The sequence below is a fragment of the Vidua macroura genome, chromosome 1, assembly GCF_024509145.1.
Source record: "Vidua macroura isolate BioBank_ID:100142 chromosome 1, ASM2450914v1, whole genome shotgun sequence".
NCBI classification, from domain to species: Eukaryota; Metazoa; Chordata; class Aves; order Passeriformes; family Viduidae; genus Vidua; species Vidua macroura.
The window spans coordinates 106,227,775-106,251,118 of NC_071571.1; the positions used below are offsets into that span (position 1 = coordinate 106,227,775).

Genomic DNA, 23,344 nt, shown 5'->3' on the forward strand with positions numbered 1-23,344 from the left:
CCTGTATACTTCAGTGTGTGCAGAACATAATGAGTAAGACAGTATCTAGCATCTTAGTTGTTCATCAGAACGGGGGAGATGTTGGGGAAGATGAAATAGCAAGGCCCTATAAATATGAGGGCCTGGCAAAAGAATCAGAGAATACAGATATCGAGATGAAAACGAGGTTTGAAATACCAAACCTTCATTACTGAGCATCCCGAAAACAATAATGCAATCCCCCCTTTCTGATAGATCCTAAGGTCAAATGGAATGTCCTGTCTCACCCCCCAATGTGTGGTTCATCCCATACCTGTAACCCTCCCCTGAAGTATCCGATGTCTGTAACCCCATTGGCCCAAGTCCTGTCCCAGCCCACCTTGAAGCCCCCTGATAAGGTGTGGCCGAGGGACCGGACGCTCTCTCTCGCTCTCTCTCTCGGACCTTCCTGCTGGGACACCCACCTGGCACCATCCCTCTCTCTCCCCCCGCTATCCCCGGGCCTGCCACGAGTTGCGGCTAGCAACTCTAAGCAGGGCCCTTCATCCTTTATAATAAACCCTATGCTCTAAAGACCGGGCCTCAGAGATCCTTCGTTACCACCCACCCAAACCGTCCTGGAGTCCAGCAATCCCCGCAGTTAATAAAAGATGCTTGAAATTTTGCTGCCAGAAGCAAGACAGGCTTGCAATTGCTTCAGAGTTGCAAATCAGAAGCAATCTCATTACCCCTGGTGTCACTGTTCTCCTTCCTAGCAGTGGGATGACAGAGGTGCAAAATCAGTGTGAGTCCTGACACACCCATCCCTTATTTTAGTAACCCTTAAAAATGGATTGCAATGCAGTTGCAGCTGACCTCTTCTGTGATGCAGTACATACAAAAGTATAAAGCCAACAAGTTTTATAGGCTGGAAAAATTACAAGAAGGCTGAGGTTCTCAAATGACAATGTTTTGTCCAGACTGAGACGTGTCCAGAGCTCCAGAAAATGATGAGTTCCTCTCTTATGAATAAAAACTTTTACATCAAAATTCACAGACAGAAGATCCCAAAGTCAAAATCATTTCCAAATATCTTGGTCACAATATAACTTCTTGCTCTGTTCTCTCCTTAAGCCTGAGAACTGTAACTATTTTTGTGTGCATGCATGGACAGATTTGTGTTTGGATATAATGCCCAATTCTGTTCACTCTAGCTAGCATACACCAAGTAATAATTGCAGCAGAACAGTTAGAACAGCCTTGCCCTTTGTATTTTAGAAATACTTTTTTTGCTCATGTACTTAGACAGTTGGCCACTTTGCTTCAAGTCATTGCCTGAGGGTCTTTTTTATACCATGAGATTATTGATCAATGCAGTGATGGTATTGGCCATGCTAAAGCACTTAGCAGAGAGGATCATGCAAAAATTCCTTTCCTCCAATCTATTCAGACAGAAGAAAAACTAAATATAAACTGAACTTTTTAAGGCTCCATTGACTGTTTGTCCAAGTGTGAGGACAAAATTCAGGTCAATTCACCTATCCCTCAAGCACTCCTTAGAGTTCATTAAAATTGAAAAAAAATAACCTTCTAATAGATATGACCATCACTTAGGGCAAAAGTGCCCTTATACGCTAATAAGACTGTAAAACATCACATAGGGAATCACTGATTCTCTGTTTTTCTTAGCTTGTTTCCTAGAAATGGCTAGCCATAGGAAATTAATAGAAAAATGGCATTAATCTGTTGTTATATTTTACCCACAAGCCTATTTACTCTAAAATTTTCTTACTGCAGGAGCTGTAAAATGAAGAAGTTTTTGGCTTGTATGGAGCTCAATAAGAATGATGATTCATCTCTAGAACAAATATTTGGACATTAAAAAAAAAAAAGAAGACTCAAGAAATGATGCCTGCCTTAATATAGATCCTTTTGTGAAGAGTACTGTCCCTACCTCCATCACTGACTGACTCAGCTCACCTTTTTACTCTGAGCAATCAGCAGACCACTGGCTCCTTTTCCAAGTTTTCCTGACACATGTAATGTATAGTGTTGTAAGACTTCTTCACATTTGTTAATTAAATTTTTCTTGGTCTATAGTCTGGCACTGAGACCTGCAGGCATGGACTACCCTGTCCATGCTTTTAAACTCTCCTAGTCTCCAAGAGGCCAAACTGCCTTTGGGGAGTTACTAGCTCCTGAATCACTCTGAGTTGGCTTCGAGCTGTTATTTGCTGTGGGTCACAAGTGTGCCATTCGTAGGCTGTTGCAGAAATAACAGTACAGACAACCAGGTGCCTGTGCCCTGGGGCCCTCCCTGTCACCACTTAATTTCCTGGCATAAATGTAGCTGTTTGTTCAGTCTATCATTGCCCAGGTTCATCATCTTTTCATACCTCTGAAAATCAGAGAAGTTTTTCAACAGCTAACTGTGTAGTCTACAGCGGCTCAACCTCTCTGTATTTCTGCTGACATTCCCTAAAAGTTTAAAAGCTATTAAGGATTTTTTTGAGTAAGAAAAACATTGTAAAAGAGACATCACAGCTCACAGATCTGACACCATGCTTTAGGTTTTCCCAGCTTTCTGCCCATGAAGAAGGGGCTAGCAGTACTATACACGGGATTTATTTCTCAGTTGCAGTAATATTGCATTATCAAACAATCCCTCCAGAAATAAGGATCACACCCACAAAAAGTTTTAACCACTGTTGTCAGAAAGCTGGAAGAGTAAACATCAAGATAAGGCACCTTATATAAACCTCTAATAAGGGTGAAAAGCAGTTTTGGAAAGAAATTGTAGTAAGTACATGGCAAGAATATGAGAAAACTTTAGATTACTAAGAGCATTCTTTCCAATGGAAGTGAAATCTCATTCTTTTAATGGAGGAAAAAACCTCTTTTAATTAGAAAATATCAGTGACACTCATCATAAATAAAGTGCCTGGCTTAGCAAGTAATTTGTTGCTGCTGCATCATCAGATCAATAAAGATTCAAAATAAGAATGTGCTTCAGACTTTTCCAGGATCATAGCAAAAATTTCTAACCTGCTGAGAAATCGTGTAATTCCTACTCCTAACTAGCTATATTTGAGATGATTACGTAGAGATAGGTGCAGATAAAGATATAGAGATAGAGATCTAGAGGATATAGATACAGATATAGATTATATAGCTGTGCATGTGTGTATCGGAGATGCTACATATTTATTCTGCTTTATTTTCTACATGCAGTTCTACAAATAAAAATTTAAAAGCAAAAATATATAGCTGATTCAGTATTGACCTTCATCACTATTATTCTGGCATTCATAAGAACTCTATTCAGAGTTTTCTTCAGTACACATTTTCCTGTTAACTCACAGTACCTATTGATGCAGGAAGCACTTCATAATTTCTTACTCATTGACTCTATTTAAGTTAATACATTGTTTAGTAAGCTTAATATTTTTAAGTTCCAAGGATCTTCTAAATATAAATTAGTATACTATAGGCTCCATACTAATGAGATGGCATCCTGGGAAAAATATTAATGGGACCCACAGAAAATAGCTTTAATGTATTATGAGTTGACAATTTGAATTTTGAAAGGAAATACAAAAACACTAATGAGTAACATTAAGCCTAACATTAAAAAGCAAGCATCTGTCATCAAGCATTACAATAGCCACAGCATTATCAGAAGTATCAGAAGTTACAACTTTGTTACAGAACTCTATCCTAGTTATAAGTGTTCCAAATTACAATCTTTTACACTCTTTCTAACAATTTTGAACTCATATCTCTCTCTTTCCAGCTGTCATAAAATCACAGAACATTTTTCCTCGCCTATGCTCCATATCTTGGAGTACTGTGCTAAAGTACACCTAATTCCTGTAGCCATGAATCAGCTTTGCATTTCCATTTGATTTGCTGGCCAACTTTGAAGATTTATCTCTCTGCCTTGACAAATTGCTATTAAACATGTCTCCTCAGTTTACCTTGTTCCTATGTCCAGATCACAAGCACAGATACCCCTTTCTTCTGCTCTTCAGTGTCTCCTGCTCCCTCTTTCTCTCTCCTCTCTTATCACATGCTCATGAAGTTCTCCAGACCTTGTGTCTCCCCACTCACACTTTTTTTTTTTTTCCCACCTTTCCACTGCAAGGTATGTCTCCCTCCTGTTTCCTCTCTTCCTCCTCTCCCCAGCCTGGGCAACATCCTCCACTCTGAATTCTTTCCCCTCTCCTCCTTTTCTCCTTCAGTTCTTTAGTTCTGCTGCATCCCAACTAAAAAAACCCTCTATGCTTCTATACTAAACTGAATCCCATGTTTTTGAGCTGACATCTTACCACCATCCTCAATTAGTCCTTCAGTCATCTTTTCCTTTTCCTTTTCCTTTTCCTTTTCCTTTTCCTTTTCCTTTTCCTTTTCCTTTTCCTTTTCCTTTTCCTTTTCCTTTTCCCTTTCCTTTTCCTTTTCCCTGCTTCCCAACCATACATTTCTCCTTGTCATGAGAATCGTCAGGCTTTTCAAAACTCCTTCCCTTTTGCAGGGCATGCAGGACATACATACTGCAATATTCATTCTAAGCAGACAAGCATCTTATCTGCTTCTTTCAAGCTTGTCTTTTAATCTCACTGGCACTCTTCCACTCCCTCTTTAGTATCTCTATTTCTCAATTTCCTCAAGATGCTCCACCTCATAATATAAATGTCCTTTTAAAAATAAACCATCTTTGACTCCACTCTCCTCTCTACCAACCATCCCGCCCACCTTTTTTTGTCTGCAAATGTATTCTGGAGCTCTTCCAATTAAACTCAGTCTTGAGCCTTTTTTTTTCTCCTAACTTCTTCTCTTTGCCCTCCAGTGAAGAAGACACATTTTCACCAAAGTGCTTCACAAATCATTCCTCCCAAAACCCAGAATTGACATCCCTTTTCACCCTCTCCAATTTGCCTGCAAGACTCTTCTTGTAAAGCTGCTCTCCATGGACTTTGACTCATCTGTGCCTTGATTCTCCTCTTTTCCCTCTAACCACACTCCAATGTACATTTCAAAGGATTTTTCTCATTCTTTCCTCCAGTTTTCCACAGAAGCCTTCTACACCTGGACTCTGTCTCTGTTTCTTTTCATGTTGTCTCCAGATAATTCATTTACAGATAATTATGCAAATAATCAAATTCCAGATAATCTCATCTTCAAAATAAAGAAATCATGTACCTGCTCCATGTTTCAGCCATCTGCTTAAGAGTGGCACAGTCAGAGTAAGGCTCTTCATCTTTCCCTCTGTCACGTTCCCCTTTTTTTGTCACAATGGAAATTCCACTATCTTGCGTCTTCTGCAGCTCCTCCAGTCCATAGCCTTGCACAGCCTTTAGCTGAATTCCCATGTGATTCTTATTCCATCTTTTTACTTTACAGTTGCACGTTATACATTTCTATTCTCATTCATAACGTAAAACCCTCCTCCAGGCTCTCACCATCTCCCGTCTCAACTAACATCATCTTCTACAAATTTGTCAAATATAACATAGCTACCTATTTCCATTCATAACATTATGGTGAAGAAAAGTTTCCTACCCTTTTGCTCCAAGCATGTGATTTCACTTTTCACAGCCTTCCCCCTCTTCATTCACACCAAACATCAGCTTCTTGTCTTTATTCTTCACAGCTTGTCTCCACAGAATTTATCATCTTTCATATACTAAAAGTGACAGTAACATTTAACACAGGTTCCCACAGCACCCTTGGCAGGAACAGGCATTCAGGGCCAAAAGCAGAGGAGAGGTGAATTAACATCCTTTGCATGAAGCCAGCGAGATGTGCCCAAGTACCAACAGAGCCACTTATCCTATCTTTTCTGGTAAGGAAGGGAATTTACTCATCTGTAGCCTGGGGAGCAAAAGAAAGTTTAATTCATGCAGGATAAAGCAGGAAGAGGCAAACCCTCTGAATCAGCCACTCAGAAGGCAGTAGTGAATGGTGAAGACTGAGTTCAGGAGCACAGGCATAGAGCCCCTAGGCTGACTTTGGCAGCCTTGTTCTGTGCCCAGTCATAAAATATCCATTAGAAGAATCCCTAAAAAGCTAAAGGTGGATATGACAGCAGCTCAAAGATGTGCTGGTAGCAGACAGCTCAGATGCAGGGCTCCATGGTGCACTACTCCAAACAATCTCCAAATATTTGAACGCATCACCTCTGCACAGCTAGCAGGCAATTTTTATTCAGAGTCAGAGCTGAGTCAATGCCTACAACAGAAAAAGTCTTGCAAAAAATATTCTCCAAAGCAGCTAGTGTATTAGCCTCCTAGTCTTTCTTTCAAATTGTCCTCTTAAAAGTATTCACAACAGGCAGCCACCATGCATGAGGCAGCTGAAAGAAAAAGGCTCTTTACATCCCAACCCATTAGAGCCAAACTGTGCTGTGCACAGAGCTTATCCATTCACTCATCCCTCCTTTCTCAGATCAGTGCTGTTCATCTGCCTGGGCGTCAATCTCTGCTGCACATCTGGGGAAACTGGGGTCCAGTTTTGAGAGCACCTTTACCTCATCTGAACATGAACCTTTTATACCAACAAATGACAGCATTTGGTACTTAAGCTACTTAATCTGTAGATGCATGCAGATACAAAAAATTATGAGATCTAAATACTGTCATTTGACCTTGAACATTTTCTAGCATCAATTCTGAATTGGTTTCCCATTCATTTGCCCATTAATAGCAAATTGTCTAGGCATTTGGCTTTAAAAGTCTTGTAGTCAGAAACAGGCATTTTGTCCAAATAGGGACTGAGCACACCTCAGAGGTTTGCCCTGCTTTAATTGTGATGGAAATGATTTTCATTTATTTCTTTCTGCTATGTATATTGTTTCCATATGAGAGAATAGACAGACTAGGATTGTCCTTATGATATCCAAAAGACCGTGCTTTTCAAACCACTCTGGTCCCGTAAGCCCTACATCCAATCAGACAGTCAGATCAAGCTGCTTATAAATTCATATTTGTCGAAAATAAGTGAGTAAATATCCCTGACTATGCCTTCATAGAAAGCTTAGGCTTCCTTGCTTCCAAAGGAGCACCCTGTTGACAGCTCCCAAAGCCCAGGGTGCAGCCTGCAGCTCTGGCCAGCTGTGCCCACGAATAAAGCCAGGCTCCAGACCCAACCAGACCCTGCCTCCCCGCTTCTGCCGGGTGATGAGTGAGGCCGCCTGCGAACAGCGGCACTTCCCGCCAGCTGAATCCCCCTTCTGCAACAATATCACACACACTCCTATTTTCCAAAATCTTGCTGGTGGAAACACTGCGGTTTTAGTTCTCTCTTCTAATCTACAGGATAACCAGGAAGATTTATCAGCTGTTTGATACAGAGAGGAAAAAGGGCAGGGGCAGTGGCAGTCAACGTTAGACAAGAGCACATCCCCCCACCAGCATAGTGCCTTCAGAAACAAAATGGAGAGCCTCCCTGCAAAGATCCCAACAGCAATTTAGTCTGAAGGAATATGCCTCCCTCAGGACTCTTCTTATGGCTGCCAGAGTTATGAGGGCCACGTGCTGCCGCATCATTAATATGGTGCATTTAATTAGCACACAAACATACATGTTTGTGTTCTTTCTTTTGAAATAACCCAAAACTACATGCATTGTGCAAACTCCCTTCATTAAAATGACATAGTAAATCATGTCTTCTTTCAGGCAGAAATTTGTGAGGGTAACATGTTGCAGAAAAAAAGGTCAAGAACAAGGAAGAGAGAAAAATAAATAGGAAACTAAAATAAAGAGATAGTGAAGAAGGGAAGGAGTTAATGGAAGTCTTTATAGGGCACAAAAGATGAAAGGAAGGTTTCAAGGTGTTAACAGGGCCTAACACAGCTGAATGGCACATCAGGAATTGATATGCTCTGAAATGTAGTAGAATTTAAGAAGGTCACTGTTTTGTGTAAACATGGTCCTTTTGGTGGTGTCCCCACTGGGATTTGTAGGGTGATAGTTTCTTATGGAGGGTTGACAACTTTTCTTCTTAACAAACAAGAAGGCTTCCTCAGGTCAATGGCAAGATAATGGGAAAGGAATATTTCCAGGTCCCAGGTTCATTAAAGCCTGAATTCTGTACCAAAGAGTTTTGCATAGCTTTCCTCATGTGAGGAGATCGTGCTCAGATGGATCAGCAGAGATGCTCCCACTAGCCATCCACACAGTAAATGTGGAGATGCTGCAGCATGAGGTCTTTAGTTGGCCCTTCCTTCCTGGCTTGATAGAGCCTGAATTTATTTCCTTAAGGGCATGGTTCAAGGTCTGCTGATAATGCCAGCATTTCTCTGAGGAGTTTTATCAGACAGGCAAGTTATCACTGAGGGTCTGATTGTGGTTTTATTTATCCTTTATATTGAAACTTGCTTTACATCTTTTGTCTGCAGCTGCATACGTGACCTCAGAGACCTTTAAAAATTAAGAACACCTTATTAATGCGAGTGTGGGCTTCTCATCTGTTTTTCCTGTTTGTGCAGTTCCTAGCAAACTGGGGGTTTGACTGGGGCTGAACTCCTAGTTGCTATGGCAATACAAGTAATAAATAAATAGTAAAAATAATACATTGGAATAAAATATTCTGATTTTGTAAGCATGATCTTCAGAATTATAATAACTGCACTTACTTACAATTTAGCATTTCTGAGCGACTGGGGTGCCCCAAAACACTTGTTAACTATCATGCCTTGTACACACCAGAAAATGGTAATGTGGCTCTCTCATGTAATGCTGCAGATTTTGGCAGTGCTAGTCATGACTGCATGTTGCCAGAGGTGTGTCTGGGAGGAGATGTGTGTGTGTGTGGACATGCTAGTGCACATGACAGAGCCAGGCATGTCCAAACCCGTGAGTTTGCACAAATGAGGGACACCAGTAACTTCTACAATACCATGACATGTACACTCTCACTCAGTTGAGAACTTTTTAACTTCTCCAGCTGTGCAAAAAAAAAAAGCCACAAAATGCCTGTAATTTATATTTATAGTCTCATTAAAGAATATCTTTATTTATTATATAACAATAATTAAGCTCATGTGGCCAAGATGCAACAGAAAGCTGTAGATCAAGAGATATATTTGAAAGAACTACAGAACTGATTTTTCCTGAATAATGTCCAAATTATAAGACTCTTCAATGTTTTTTGTTGGTTTTTTCCCTTGAAATTTGTAATAACATGCACTTCCATTGTAGATGGACATCAGTTCTAGAAATCAAAGCCATGTAGAAAAATAGCTGCTTTTCCTCCTGTTTTGCAGGGGAAAATAATAAATATTGGTAAAATCAGAAGTGCCTGCAGATTTGTTTTTTATTGAAACAAAATTATGTTTAATCCTGTATTTAATCCTAAGAATGATACATTAAATTCATACAGAGATAAATAGGTATGTTCATATGCATGTGTATTGATTGCATACAAACTGCTGCTAGGTGTATTTAGAAAATAAGAAAATATAAACCTTCATTATTGCAATGACAGATATATCTTATAATATCCAGTAGCTCCAGTGGTCATTGAAATATTTAAGTACAATTTTGCCTGTTAACACATTTCTAAAATAGATGAAAAATTAAATGTTAAAAACAGAAAGAGTAAACATTGGTGGCTTGCAAAGAGAGCAGAATGTTAAATCTACAGCGCTCAGAGACAGTATAAAGACCTGATGAGGTTGTACAGATACAAAAGAAGCTCATGTTTCTAAAGACAAACCTTGAAAAATTAGATTGATCATTTATTGCATCTTCCTTGCAACATATTGCACATAAGACTAAGGACCAGCAGTAACACAGATATATGGGAATTGCAGTTGCTTCCTACTGCAAGTTTTTTAAAAGGTGACTTACTCTGAAATAGTTGATAGTTACAGAAAACATTTCTGAAGCATTAAAGTACAGCAGTAACAATTTCTTTTATTTTTTTCATAGCAGGCCTCATCAGGGAAGAATGGCAAATGAAAAAAAAAACCAAAAAAACCTACCTTTTCCCAAATCCTCTGGTTGTCTGATCACAGAAGACACTCCTCCAACTTACAGTTCTTAACAGCAGCACAGCAGAGAGCAATATGACTTTATATCATAACAAACATTCTTTGAAAGAAGACATTACTTGTAAGAAAAGTTAAATTGCAGTTCAACTACAGCCGAAGAGACACTGCTCTTTTGAAGACAGCAGGTTATGAAAGATCACTCTGACTTTGCCATGGGAAAACAAGTGGCCAAAGATGCAACAGGGGAGAGCAGTAGGATGCAACCCCCATTTCTCCAGCTCACAGCTTAATCTCTGGCTTCTGCCTGATTCTGTACCCTACAGGGGTAACATCCCTCACAAGCACACCTAACAGACAACACCCTGAACAGTAAGGAGTTGAGGTAACATCTGGTTTATGGATCTTGCCTAACAGCCCAACATTTGTTCATGTCAGGACATTAGGCAGTCAGGTGGAAATGTCTGCCCACAGAAAACAGATGTGTGTTGCCAGGACAAGGAGATACACCGGTGAACTTCAAACATCTGTACAGCTAGGGGGGAGGTACATGAACACAGTGCTCTGTCAGGCACCAGGCCATCTCTTCCTCCTGATGTCTCCAGCCCTCAATGTCAAGCCCTAGGGTACATCTACCACCAAGGAACAAAGTAAATTTATCATGACAAGCGCAATGATCCGGGAGCATCCAGTCCATGCTTTACCTCAGATCAAAGAGACAAGTGCTATTAGCAGCAGTAACCTGATGCACACTTTTAGTGCCAACTTTTGCCCAAAATAGTCTTTCTGTGTACTGAAAATCCAAAACCAAGGGGAAAAATAAAGGCATACAGTGTGGCAAAAGAGAAGCCTAAGACATCTTTTCTATATCTTTATCCTCCTAAAGCTGCAAAGATACTCAGTGCTGGTTAGGGAGTCAAATTTTGAGAAGGTAAGTAATGGCAAATTTAATATGCAAACCTGTGTCATTTAAACATTTAAGCCTAAAAAATTAATATTTGGAATAGGATCTGCACAGTCGGTTCAGAGTTAGAATAATCCATACAAGTGGGTTCCTGTGTCAGCTTTACATAGAGAATAACCTGAATTGTCAGGCTAAACTGCGTTCCTCTTAATCTTTCTGGATGAGCGGAGCATGGCTTACCAAAGGGCTACCCACCCTCCCTCTACACCTTTGCAAAGGCATCGGGGCCACCCCTGCAGAACTGATCCACCAAGAACATTTCTAGGTTTCCCTGCTGAGACTTCATTAAAGGGAATAGCATTTGAGTTCAGTATCATTCTACATCAATGTCCACATTAAAGCACTGACTGCAAGTGCTCATCTGCGGCATTGGCAAGTGGCTTCCAGCCCCCTCCAGGCAGCAGCACAAGAGGGAAGCCTCACTGAGCTTCCCCTCTCTTCTACTGACCATGAACTTTAAGCTTTGCAAAAATGAGGGTTTGTGAAAAAATCTGTTGAGGCTTTACCACAATTGGAAAGACAGATTTGAGAAAATGCTTCTTAAAAAACAATCTGATGACTTTTTGCTGACTTGGAAACATAACAAAGCCTCAACACCCAACCTCACCCCGGTGTATCTGTCACTTTTGAATCATCTGATAGTAATTGCACCCTCTTTTCCACCAAGATGAAACACTCACTATAGAATGACAACCACTCTCTGATCAGCTTGGCTTTTCCCATGTGGTTGGCATAAGTTACTCAACAAAGTGATAGATCTGTCAACACAAGACAATTTGATATGTGTGCATCCCTATCAGGATGGACCCCAGTGCTGAAGCTCAGCTCCTTGCCAATACAAACCATTACCTGAAGTTTTCCCTGACTGTGCTGTCTATGTGCTGGCACCAACCAACTTTGCTGGTTGAGCTGAGTCCTCTTTCCTGTAGACATCTTCTTATTCTGCAGCACTATTCCCCTTTTTGAGCTACATGCAGACCTCCTGCTGAATTCATGGACTCACCTTTGCTCATGACCATGAGAGGCTCTTTGCTGTGCAACCTGCCCTGGTGGCAGCAGAGGTGGTATGTTGCGGAAGCATCACCAACATGGAATTATTTCTTGTCATGGGGGTAAAGAACACAGTCTCTTTTTTTTTTTTTTTTTTCTTTATAAACCCATCTGGACATCTTCAGCTCACCAGGTTTTTGGTTTTTTTTCTGATTAAGGCAACCAGACTCTAACAAAGTCCTGCTGGCTTATGTCTTTCACCATGATGCAGAGTATCATAATTCCAAGTGGTCAGAGAAAGACAGCTGCATTTCCTGCCCCTTTTGTATTCCTACAGCAATGAGCCTGGGCTGATTTCTCTGCATGCAGAAAGTCATTGAAAGCCAGAGGGAATATGTACTTGAAAGGGTTTCAGCCATGAAATGCAGCAAGCCCCAGCAGCATCTCTCTGTGAGACTCAAAGGAATATGTCATTCTTTGGGTATTGTGAATCTTGACAGGTGTTTTAAGGGTATCTCTTTTTGCCCACATGTTACACTATAGTCTCTGTACATTTGGGTGTGTATATAGATAAAAAAGATAAAAATTTCAAAAGAAAAGCAATTCTAGTTTTTGACCAAGCTGGTGAAAGTCTCAGACTGGGTGAAAAAATATGTGATTTTATCAGTATTTCACAGTAATCATTACAAGTTGTTGGACAAGATGTGGAAACACCCAAAGCTGGTGTTCAAATATGTGGCTTTGTATTATAAAAGCATACTGAAGCACTGGTGGATTTACTTGTGGTTTAGTTGCTAAAATTCACTCCTAGGTTTCAAACTCGGGCTTTGGAGCTATATGGAAAGCACAACAAAGCTATCATACAGTGCTTTCTCATGGTGCTCATTCTAAAGGCATTGTTAGAGAAAGAGAAGTCAGAATGCTCCTGAGACAGAAAAAGCTGTACCATGTATAAACGCAAAGTTTATAAATAGCTTGAAAGTCATAGCAAGAAATTTTTAAAACTCCCTAAATTGTCGGGTAGGAAGAATGGACAGGATGGGGTAGGAAGAATGGACAGAAAATCATAATTCAGATGAGATTTCTGCATTTTAATGAGCTGTGATTTTTTTTCTGTCATCTCCAACAGCCAACATGTATCCTGTCTCAGAATATACAAGTAATGATACTTTGACTATAGATACTCAGCCGTGTCTTCAGAGGGTAGTTATGCATGTAACAATCTAATTTACCAAAGCACAAGAATTTATAGTGTCTAATTAAAATGGGATATTCATTGCTAAAATAAAGTTTTTTTTTAAAAATGGACTTTAAAATGTAGCCACAAAATCAATGGATATCCCTCTGGTGTGTTAGACACCCATATAAAGGCAGCTTATGAATAGTAAGTACTTAATTTGCTGATGGCCAGATGCTTATTTTGGCAAAGATGGCCCTTCTGCATGCCTAGATTCAGAGACATTTCTGAAACTGTTGATGACCATCAGAAACAGGCTGCTGGGCTAGCCTTTGGCCTGGTCCATATGGAAGTTCTTATGGTCTTGCTAATAGAGCAGAGCAAGAAAGCAATCCGTTCTTATTTCTTGCAATTCAAAGGTGGAGGAACAAAGTTCTTCTCGTTTGGTGCCTTCTCAAGACCTCTGCACACAGATACAGCAGAGCCTTTGGACACCCCCTGCTCCTGCCTCATACTCCCAGCTTGTGCCTGCCTGTCCCCAAACACAGGCATGGTATTCATTGCCATTTAAAAACTGCTTTTCCACCTGTCATCTGCCTATAGCAGGGGAATCTAACAAACTCCTGCTGACTTTTGTCTTCACTGTGTGTGCATCCTAATTCCAGGCAGAAGCATTTCATTGAGGAGTCAGAGGACACATTATCCCTTTTTAACAGTACACAACCCCAGTCATAATGTATGCCCACAGGAAGAAATGTTTCCCATGCAGGGAATGACTCAGACTAGGTCAAAGCAGCGATATAAGTAGTGTGGAGAAAAGTGAACAGTAACTGCAGCTTATAAAAGGTAGCATTTATCTTAACAAAGTGACAACTGCATTTATCTTAACAGAGTAACAAGTTACAAGGGAGTATTGTGATCTTCTGACTCTGAAGCCCACCCTTTAGGAACCACTGATCTGGAATATGAAAAGACTGTACATGCTGAAAAAGTCTTTTTTAATGAGACAGGGTCAGATTGTGCTGAAGCTCACTCAGGTCGAGTGGGCAGGCATTTTCCTTCTTATTTTGGCCCCATTGACATTAACACTACCATTATTAGTAAAATAAAGCTGAATACAATGCAAATGCAATTGTGGTCCCTTTGCATACTAATAATTGATAATTAGTAGATTTCAATAGTTTCAATAGGTCCCAATGTTTTTATTTTTTCTGAGTGACTGGCTCTACTGGGAAGTAACAACAGTATGAGGTCGCCCTGGTAGTACACTTATAATGAAGTGAGGTGCAACAACTATCAGTCATGAAGTTGACTCTCTGTTTATAAGATTAAACAATGACTAAGCTTTTAAAAATGCGTAAACAGCGGTGTAATAAGACTGTCATTGAAGTATAAGGAATAAAATGAAACTGGTAAAAAATATAACTTCATTTTATAATAGCAAGTGAAACACAGCCAGAAAACAGCTTCCTTTCAGTCTAATTCTTCCACCTCCCTGTATACAGCATGCTACACAAAATCTTGGGCTTAATCACCTCTTAGCTGTGTCATGGCTCTTTCCTGATGGAAAGCACAGCAATGCACCAAATCAACTAGAGACACCAGAAATTATTAAACATGCATAACCTTTGAGAGTCAAGGCCAGCCTTTCTTAGTTTTTGTGTATTCATCAGCCCAAGAAAAAAAAATAGATAATATCTACAGAAGCTGTACAAAAGCAGATTAACCATTTGATTTGTATCAGAGATGAGTTGTGCCTTGTAATATCTATCAGTTGGGCTGTGCTGGGGACAGATGACAAAAGACTGGAGGGGAGCCCATGAAGCTCTAACCCATGTGGCACAAGAGGTGCATCCTGGGTCTGACACAGAGGAAAAAGACTCATAACCTGGGAACAGCCTGGCTGCAGTTCATTTACGGAGAGAATGCACTTGTTGAGTGCCATGAGTCTGGTTTCAGAGGTGTCTCTCAGAGGAGGAATGAGCTAGATTCCTCAGCTATGGTGTGCATAACCTGCATGATGCCCTTGGGCTGGCAGGAAACTCATTGGCCCAGGTCTTGGGTGGAAAGAGGCGGGAAGAGAGTGACTGTGTGTAGTTTTATATTGGGCAGATATGAACAGAGGTTGTGCTGACAGTGGGTTGGGTTGGACTGACTTTGCTCAGCTTCTTTTTTTTGGTTTTTTTGTTTTTTTGTTTTTTTTTTTTTTTTTTTTTTTTTTTTTTGCTTGAGACTGCTTTGCTCAGGTATCACTTGAACAGACCTCATGTTTTTCATTTATGCTTTTTAATCTCAGCACTCCTAAAACAGAGATGTCTCAAGGTACTATTTGCAAGGTCATCAGCTAACCGGACTATGAAAACTCAGACAGCTCATTAAATTAAGCTATCTGGTTTACTATAAAAGACTAGAGAACCAAGTGTACATTAAAAAATCAAGTAAGAAAAGAACAGAAATTGGGAAGGAAGTTTCTCCGTTTTTAAGCACTGAGAACGAGAAAAGCAGAGATGTAAAGGGAAAAACTTAGAGCCAGAAGATCCAAACTTCCCCTTGATTCTAAACTTAGCTCAGCCACTGGCCCACCGTGCAGATGACTCAGTGCACTTCCTTGAACTTAAATCATTCCTCTTACAAAACTTGTTAAAGAAAGACGTCAGTGTAAATTAGATGTTGTGTCTAAGTTTAGCTATGGCCAATACATAAATATCAGAAATTTAATGTGTTCTCATTCTTGTCTGCTTAAGAAAGATGTGTATATACATGCACATATGCATATATATATATATATATACATAGCAAGGGAGAGAAAGACTTCTTTGCGCTATTTTTACAGTTTCATTTGCATATATTGTTATTTTGCTGGTGACATAAGAGTTCACAGCTGATTAGAAGTTTAACTGTTTTAGAGCAGCCTAATTGCCACAACGCCCAAGCACTCTTCATTCTCTCAAACTGTCAGGAAAGTTTCAATCCCATCCAAGCAGTGAGAGCTGAGAGAGTACACATTCGGCATATAACATACATGATGGCTGATTTCTTGTGACACTAATCTTCACTCCTGGGGGAAAGGCAGTCATTTATTCATAACTCTACCACTCAAAAGTAACCATTCTTCTCACCATGGAGATAAATGTCAAAACAGAGACCATCCATTGGCTGAGTCTAATCTAATCTGTCCAAAATGAATATATATTTAGATCTGTTGTCAAATCTTGAATAGCAAACCCTTTAGCCTAGGCAGCTATTTCCTCAGTCTGCCCTCTCCATCTATAAATATGCATATCAGAATGGATATATACTATCAGAGAAGCATATTAATCCTGCTAACGTGGACAGGATATGATGCTGACCAATCTTTCTGATACGAGCAAAGAGTCAGACGACAAAGCACAAGACTTTCAGAAATGTGTAACAGAGAGGGGGAAATATATCAATTTTTGTTAAAATATCTCTGTCATTCAACATGCACCTGAATTCAGCAGGCCCTCCACTCCCAAGTGGCTGGTCCAACAAATGAGAAGAACAGGGTCCTACCTGGATGTCTGCAGAAGATGGCAATGGAAATTTCCTTTCTCATAAAACTGTTAATTCTCATTGTCCCTCTCCTTTCTCCAGTTCACATTTTCATTTTAGGGATGTCAGCTGGAAGGTGTTTATTTATGCTACATCCTTTCCCATCAAATTATACCTATGGAGTTCTTCATATCCTCCTGAAAATGGTTGTCACAATTCTTAAGAATGAGAAGGATGACCCCAGAAACTACAGGCCAATCTTGCTTTGGTGCCCAGTAAAATCATGGGAAAGGTTATTCTGGAAGGTATGGAAAAATACCTGAAGGTCAATGCAGTCATCTGTCAGCCAGCATGGCTTCACGAGGGAAAAGTCCTGCTTGTCAAATCTGATTTCCCTCTATGACAGGGTAACCTACCAAGATGATCTAGGAAAGCTAGTAGATGTAATCTTTTTGGAACTCAGCAAAGATTTTTGTATTTTCTGACGCAAAATCCTTCTGGATAAAATGTCCAGCAAACAGTTGGATAACCATGTTACATGATGAGTGAATAAGTGGCTTACAGGTTGGGCACAAAGGGTTACAGCGACTGGGATGATACCAGACTGGCAACCTGTCACTAGTGGAGTTCTGCAGGGCTCCATCCTTGGCCCTGTGATCTTCAACATCTTCATAAATTACTTGAAACAGGGCTGGAAGGAATACTAAGTTTGCCAGTGATACTAAGTTAGGAGGAGCTGACTCCATCAAAGGCAGGGAAGCCCTGCAGAGAGAGGTCAACATATTAGAGACATGGGCTGTCACCAACCGTGTGAAGTTTAACAAGGGAAAGTGCCAGATATTCTGCACCTGGGATGGGCAACTGCAGCCTGGTTGTGTGTATAGAGGGTTGGAAAGCAGTGCTGCAAAAAGGGACCTGGGGGTCCTGGTCAATGGCAAATTGAATCTGAGTCAGCAGTGCCCTGGCAGCCAGGAGGGCCAAGCATGTTCTGGGGCATCACCAGCCTGGCAAGGGAGGGGATTGTCCCGCTCTGCTCTGCACTGAGGCAGCCTCTACTTGGGTGCTGGGGGCAGTTTCAGGCACTACAAGATAAAAATAACATTACGCTTTGAGACAGTGTCCAAAGGAGGGCCATAAGGATGGTGATGGATTTGGAGGAAAAGCCACGCTTAGGCCACTTTGCTTGTCCAGCCTGGAGAAGAGGAGACTGAGGGGAGACCTCATTGTAGTCTTCAACATTCTCAGGAAGAGAAGCAAAGGGGCAGGTACTGATCTCTTCTCTCTGGTGACCAGTTTCAGGACACAAGGAAATGTCATGAAGCTGAGTCAGGGGAGATTTAGGTTGGATATCAAGAAAAGGTTCTTTACCTAGAGTGGTCAAGTACTGGAACAGGTTCCCCAGGGAAGTGGTCACAGCACCAACCCTGAGAGAGGTCAAGGAGTGTATGGAAAATGCTCTCAGACACATGGTGTGATTTTTGAGGTGTCCTGCGCAAGGCCAGGAGTTGGACTTGTTGATCCTGATGGGTCCCTTCCAACACAGGATATTCTATGATATCCTGCTACTGAGACGCTGGACAACGCCATAGAAGAACCAGAAGTGACTGTCATTTTTCTGTCCCATGCCTCTATTTCATACTACCATGAATCTCCAAGAAGTTCTTTTGGAAGTGGAATGTCTGAAGCTCATCTCAGAGCCTGAAGAGAAAAAAATCTTCTTGCTGTGGTCCTCACAAAGGAATTATGCTGTTTTAGAGAAACATACCTCTATCTCTTATAGATACTTCATTATTGAAGTTGCACAACACTATTGCATAAATGGTAAACATAGGTTACACTGCTTGTAAACTGTCCTATTTCTGGTGCTCTAATATCCTTGTTCAAAACTAAATTTCATTTTTACATTTGGATGAATCTTAGCAGCAGCCAATTAACTAATTATTTCAAAAGATGAGTTAGGCTTTCCACTTATTCTACCTTAGCAGTTCAACCAAATTATCATTAATATATCATTAACTACTTTTCTTGTCTGTGTATTCCAAGTGAGTAACTGAGCCATGGTTGTATCAAAAAGTACTTTCAGATGTCCCACACAGGTTTAGAGTGAATGGTACCTCAATTATGCCAGTATGGGATTGCTCTAGGAACGCAAGTGCAAAAGGAGATCTGGCCAGCAACCTGCTATGAGTCACTCTGACTTGCTCTGGATTTGCTCTTACAAGTGGGTCAAATCCTTGTCTGGAATAGTTAGAAAGATCTGCACTGCAGCAGGATTGAGCCCATGTGTCACAATGCACAAATACACAAGCAGTATTGCCAGAAAGGGTCTGCTTTCCAAAGGTGGCAGAAATGGGTGCCAGGTGACAACTGAGATGGCACATAATGGTCTTTGTGCGGGAAAAATAAAATGGATGTTTTGCAAAGTAATAGCTCAGTAAGGTAAAATAACTGGGGGGAAAAGTGCTTTAACACAACATAAAACAATAGTACGAAATAGGAATCAAGAACCGTGGTGTCACTTCCAGGCCATGGCTTCTGTACATGTGAAGTAATCATCTGGAAAAGATGGTAGCTGTGGGAGAGGATTATGAACAGGTCATGATCTCACAACATGACAAAATGGCCAAGAGAGCAAATGCAACCCTTGTTAGCAAATGCAACCCTTGTTAGCAGAAGGAGGAGTTAAAGAAGTTGCTACTTTTTGTCACATCCTGAAGGTGGCCCTTGCTAGGTATTGTAACCATTTCTAGTCTCAACACTTTAGCAAGGATGTTAATAAATACAAATGGTTCAGAGATAGTCACACCTGAGGAAAATCTCCCTCATGGTGAGCACTTAAAGATCAACCTCACAGCCTCAAAGAAAGCGCATAGAGGAGAGCAAAACACTGCCCAAGACTACCTATGTGGAGAGGGAAATCTACAGGCATTAGAGATTCTTCATCAGGCTACAAATCTCTTGAACTCAAAAATGAGACAAAGAACAGTGCTAAACTGCCACGTTTGGAACAACTTATCCAGTTAATTTGCCATCCCTGCTAGCCTTGGAATCAATATTGCTGTCATACAGAATAGCTCTTTCAGAAATGAAATGCTGAATGAAGGAGTCCATGAAATCCTATGTCCTGTATTATCTAAAACAGAGTAGATGAACATAAGAGTCTGCTTGAGTCTTAAAAATCCATGAGTGTAGTTCAGAGGACATGTAGTTCTAGAGGCTAAGTATGAGGCCCTTACATTTTTCAGGATGAGTTTTCCCTGAAGGTTTTTCCTGAAGACTAAATTATTTATCCTATAACTGAAAAGTAAGCTTCAAATGTATGATGGAGCAAGCCCCCAAAAGATCAGATTTCCTCCTGTTTTCCCATTTTCCTTAATTCTAGGTGAAAACATATACAGACAATAGACAAACTTTATGTTTTGAAGAAGACTGAAAGTTCTGCAGGCACGTGGAAAGGAGATCAGCACCCTCACAAGCAAGTCTTGTGAAAGACAGATACTGTCTGCATCTGAGTTTACAACAGGGCTCTAAAGAAATTGGCTTTTCTGGTTTTGATGACCTATGTAGCTCTGTAACAGATGTGGTGTTGTACCACATTTCCAAGGGATGGAATCTACAGCAACTTCCTTTACTGGATTTTATCACTTTGACTGGATGTCAGGAGGTTTTTACAATATGAGGCTCCAAAACCATGTCTTGCCTAGTCATTCTTGTTTCCTCAGCCAGTTTTATCCATTTCTGCTTGTAGCTGTATAGCAGCATACAGAACTCCAGTAATCCCCACAAAACTCTTACTGTAAGACTCAGTATTGCACATTTTCCAAGAGTAACATTTAAGATGGCACTTTAATTCACTGGGAACTGAGCTGAGCTTTTCCGTGAAATTGTATTTGATTTGGTAAAGTAGAGTGAGGCTAGGACTATCTCTATATGATTTACAGCAGAATTTCCATCTTTTGCACATCTTCAATAAATACCAGGATTTGATGAAGACCTTACTTTTCAGGTGGACCGATCCTAAGTTTCATCCTTTGGCTACCAATATGAAGATGGTAACCAGTTTGGTTGTCTTAATCACATTTTCAGTTTTGATGGGCAGGAAATGTAGTGTAGCTATTTGTGAACCCTGAATAAGCTAAAGAGCAGGTGTTTATTGCTTGCTGGTTTTGGGAAACTGTGGCTGGATTTTGTTTTGTTGTAAGTCTGGGAAATCATTCACATCTCCCCCTCCCCTCAACAGGTATGTTCTGGGAGGCATGGGGGGTTGGCATTCTTCTCTGACCTGGTCTGCGTTTAATCAACACTTTTATCTCACTTTGCAGTAACTCCTAACACGTACCAGTGACATCATCAACTAAGTTCTCTCAGTGTTTTCCAGTTTGTCAGTAAAATATTGCTGTTGAAACCAGTTTAGAAGGTGAATTCATGGCAAAGAGGATATGAGCAGCCTGTCTCACATCCTGGACTTGGAGTTTGAAAAATAAATTGATAGGAAATTGTTATTTAAATTCATGTGCTTTGTTTTTGAATTGTACAATCTCAGAAAGAAATAGAGTTTAGTTTAAACTAAATTGCTGTTACTTTCCAACACCCTTGAGTGAAGTCCTGGAGATAAAATAAAAGTAATTAACAGAAGCAGCTATTGTTAAGCTAAAGTAAAGATTTGGGTTCTGACCTCCACTTTGTACCAACAAACTACCCTGAGCCTTTTTGCTGTAGCCACGTACTACCCTGAAAAACTCAAGGAATGCTTTGTCGTGTTGCAGTGTAATTTTTTAGGACAGCTAGTACATCTTTAATCCGAAGAAAGATGCTGCCGTTGCCCAAGCCGGGTGATGCTTGGAAGCACATTATCGCATACAGAATGTTCATTAAAAGCGGATTAGGAGAAGATCTCATCAAACATACCAATTCCGCTTGAAATAAACGGCTTCTAAGCACAGGAATTGTTAGAGGAATGGACCATAGGTGCCGACTAGTTTGGTTTGCGTATTTTAGGGAGTGTTTTGCGCTGATGAGTGTGGGACTAGGCTCTTTACTCCAGCAGTTCTGTTTAGTTTACTCGAACAGAGTAGAGGTGATAAAATGTGGAAACTTAATGAAAAAGATATCCCAGGCATAAAACACTGTAGAAGAATTCTGCCATATAATGAACTAATTAAAAAACAAATTAAATGAAGTGCAGCTTTCACTGTTAGGTTCTAGATTTCTCTCCCCCAAACATTAGACAAAATTGCATTGTTTACAAAAATTTATTAATACAAACTTTACACACTTTATATAACAGTTATCAAAGTCCTAGTTATAGATATCATGTGTGTAATAATACTTTGTTTAAGTTCTTTTTATATTCATTTGCACACAAAATAAGTTCTCCAAGACTAACATCTACCTGCTATGACTGTATGTCAAATCTGCTCAAATTTTGGTAAGGCTGTTGGCATTTCTGGAAAAAAAAAAAAAAAGAAATCGTACAAAGGATAATAACCTAGGTGATCACTTCATAATGCTTGCGACTAGCCACTGAACTCTAACTGATAAGGTCATAAACAAAACGTCAAGAGAGCCCTATGTCATTATACCACAGCCGACACAAACACAGCGCACTCTGCCCATGGCCAAAGAACAGAAGGACGACTAAAACGCAAGCCGATGTGTTGCAGCATCGTAGGGCCACTAAATGCCATCCGTGAACTCGTGGCGATTTACAAGGTGAAGAGAAGGCACGAAAGCTGCACACTGCGCCCCGCGTCCCTGCGCCCCGGGAGCGCGCCCGGGCGGGCCGGCGGCGCGGGCGGGGCGGCCGGAGCCGCCGGGGCAGCGCGGGCGGGCGGGCGGTGCCGGCAGCGAGCGCAGCACGGACGGGCGGTGCCGGCAGCGCCTGCCCGCCCCGACGGGCTCCGCCCGGCCCGCTCCGCTCCTCCTGCCCGGGGAAGGAAGGTTTTACCCGCGAGGGTTTGTTGGGGGATTTGGGGGGTTACTTTCCGACGTCTTGGATGCGGGGCTCGTTTTATCTTTGGAAAGACTCCTGTAAGGTTTGTGTGGTGAGCTGGAAGGAAGCGGGTACCTACGTGTCCTCCTTCGCTCCCGGCCCGGGCGGGGGACGGGAGCAGCCCCCGGGCAGACAGTAAGATAGGAGTCCGTACATAGAGAGATGAGGTGAAAATGGTTTATCTCGTTAGAAACCGGACCACAGGTGAACACTACACATTCTTTTATGACAAAAGTTTGTTTTATGAAATAAATTTTACTAAGCAATAAGCCAGAATGTAGAAAAATACATTTTACCTCCAAACTCAATAAACAAGGAACAAAAACTTTCGTAGTAGTGCATAATTCTTTAGTGGTAGCTACAACAGGGGTTCCTAAACTTGTACAATAAGAGCTTGCATAAAACAGAACAAAGGAGTGAGAGAGCGTTCACAATCTTTTTTTTTTTTTTTTTTTTTTTCCAAAAAGAACATAACCCAAAAAGGTGACTCAGGTGGGTTAAACAGAGCTCGGAAAAGTTCGAAGAGAGGATGAGAGGCGGGAGGTCCTACAAGAAAAAGCAATCAAAGAAAAGAGCAACTCCGACCGAAAAATGCAAAGGCGAGAACCCTGCTCATTATTACACATGATGAGAAGCATGGACAGCACTGGAGAGTAACACACTGTACTTTGCATCCAGGTCCAGTACCGAGCTGCCCGGGGCAGTTGGGTAGCGGATCGGAGGTGGGATCGTCTCGTCTTACCTCGACCTAGCGGAACCGGC

At 41.0% G+C, this 23,344-nt stretch overlaps 1 long non-coding RNA gene across 1 annotated transcript; it reads left to right on the plus strand.

Annotated features, from left to right (window-relative positions):
• Positions 1–19,261: 19,261 nt before the first annotated feature.
• Positions 19,262–20,985, plus strand: LOC128803388 (uncharacterized). The gene is made up of 3 exons (XR_008435707.1): positions 19,262–19,321; positions 20,597–20,642; positions 20,913–20,985. It is a non-coding gene; the product is annotated as an uncharacterized LOC128803388 (long non-coding RNA).
• The last annotated feature ends 2,359 nt before the right edge of the window (positions 20,986–23,344 follow it).